Here is a 2,361-nt window from a genome sequence, read left to right on the forward strand (position 1 = left end):
AAGTATTGGTAAAAACTATTATATGTTCCATCTTCAGCAATTAAAATTTTTGCTCTTGGCAAGGCTGCTCATTAAAGATGACATAAGTACTATATTCTTTGTGTTTCAGCATGGAGTGTGTTGTACAATGACAAAGGTTCGGCTTTAGATGCTGTAGAGAAAGGCTGTTCTGTGTGTGAGGAGCTGCAGTGCGATGGATCTGTAGGTTTGGAGGAAGTCCAGATGAAAATGGAGAGACAACGTTAGATGCAATGATTATGGATGGGTAAGCTATTTTGTAATATTTTTGTATATCTTTAGGTTTATAGTAGTATTCAAGTAGATATGTGTAATATGATCTTGACAATAATGTGTTGCAGTTAAGAGGTGCTGTATTCTGAACTCAAGATGTTAGGTTTTTATTAAGTATCTGGTAAATACTCATCTTTTGTAGAAACCTTAATTATATTTTATGTGAAGTACTTTATATAGTTAATCATTTTTATGCAGGACAACACATGATGTAGGAGCAGTTGCTGCTCTGCGTAGAGTTAAGAGTGCAATATCTGTTGCTCGAATGGTACTTGAACATACAACACATACATTGCTTGTGGGAGATCAGGCCACGGAGTTTGCTCTACAAATGGGATTCAAGGAAGAAAATTTGACGACTGCTAAGTCTGTTGAAATACATGAGCATTGGAAAGAAGAATCCTGTCAGCCTAATTACTGGAAGAATGTTCTGCCAGACCCTACAGCAAGTTGTGGACCCTATACCCTGTAGATGTATCAACGAAAAGTAAAAAATGGGCAACTGCACAAGAGGGAAAAAATTTTAATACCGGGAACCATGACACTATTGGAATGATTGCCAAAAGATACTCAAGGACACATTGCTGGTGGAACATCAACTAATGGGGCCACTCACAAGATTCCTGGTAGGTTGGAGATTCCCAATTCCAGGCAGTGGGGCCTATGGTTGACAGACATGTAGGAGGAGCGGCAGCCACAGGGGATGGAGATGTGATGATGCGCTTCATGCCAGCTTTGAAACAGTAGAAGGAATGAGGTCTGGTTTATCTCCTCATAAAGCTGCAGAAAAGCCCTATTTCAGATTGCAATGTATTACCCTGGATTCATGGGAGCAGTTGTTGCGACATCAATTACTGGGGAGATTGGGGCAGCTTGTCATGGTTTTGATAGATTCCCGTATTCTGTTGCAAATCCAACACTGCAGGCAGTAACTGTGATGGAAGTTCTTTGCTTTGGTTAATGGATAATGAGTCTTCAGATTCAATGGATTGCAAGAATAAAGAGATTTTGTAGCATTTTTCATCATAATGAATGAATTACATGTATTATAGGATTCTTCAGAGTCGGCTTGCAATATTGTTTTCACATTTCTGTTGGCACTTACTCATTTTAATCTGTTTCAGAAAATTGTAATGCTAATGTTCCAGTTTTCACCATTATTATAAAAATAAGGGAAAGAACTACAGAGGATTGTATTTATGTTTAGGCCATCCAGCTCGACCAACTACGTGTTTATGGATATGAAACTTTTATATATTTAAGACATATATTAATGTGTTGTGCAGTGGTGAAGGATTGTTGTGATATATTTATCTTTCTCTTGCAATTCTGTTTTTCATTTCTAAGTGTACTTCTTTACTTCTAATTTCCCTTTTTTGCCATTCCTTTCAGAATTAATAAAATACCGAAATGAAACATGCAGGATATGATATATTGCATAATGTGTAAGATGAATGATGTATGCAATTTCAAAAGATTTTATTATTTTACAGCTTCTACCATGTTACATATTTTACACCTTTTAAGTATAGTAATATTTTTCATTTACTGAAGCTGTAATTGAAAGCTCGTATGATCAGAGTTTATCTTTCCGAGATATTTTTGTAATGCATGAGGGAGAGGTGTCGAGGTTTGAATTTCAGGGATTTTGGTCATTGAGGATCCAAGGTCTGCTGGGGTGACTTGACAACAGAGAAATTGCTTCTGCCTGTAGTTATTAAAAACTCAATTTCTGTTGGTCAGATGTAGATACCTAGTTCTTATTGCTAGCTAGGTAAGCTCTGATGCAAAATTATTTTGATTCAATTGTGCAGTTGGTACATGAAATAGAATTGAAAATGTACAATCCAATAAGTAGATTTAAAATTGGTCAGCAAAATAACATTAGAGAGAATAATAAAAAACTTTAGGATGAATGATTATATTTGTTACAGTAATTTTCATACAACATTGAACCTTAGACATGTAAGTGCAGTGTAGTCTATAAGTGTCTTTAAAATGGTCCTCAGCACTTTCCTAATGTTAAGACATGAAGCAAACAAAACTGAGAATAAAAGTTATTTTGAAATC

General features: G+C 35.7%; 2 pseudogenes; both read left to right on the plus strand.

The window, feature by feature from the left end:
• The window catches only part of LOC119587423, a 9,086-nt pseudogene extending 7,673 nt beyond the window's left edge, over positions 1–1,413 (plus strand).
• Positions 1,414–1,732: 319 nt separating this feature from the next.
• Positions 1,733–2,361, plus strand: part of LOC119587424 — an 8,083-nt pseudogene continuing 7,454 nt past the window's right edge.

The sequence above is a fragment of the Penaeus monodon genome, chromosome 22 (genome assembly GCF_015228065.2).
Source record: "Penaeus monodon isolate SGIC_2016 chromosome 22, NSTDA_Pmon_1, whole genome shotgun sequence".
NCBI classification, from domain to species: Eukaryota; Metazoa; Arthropoda; class Malacostraca; order Decapoda; family Penaeidae; genus Penaeus; species Penaeus monodon.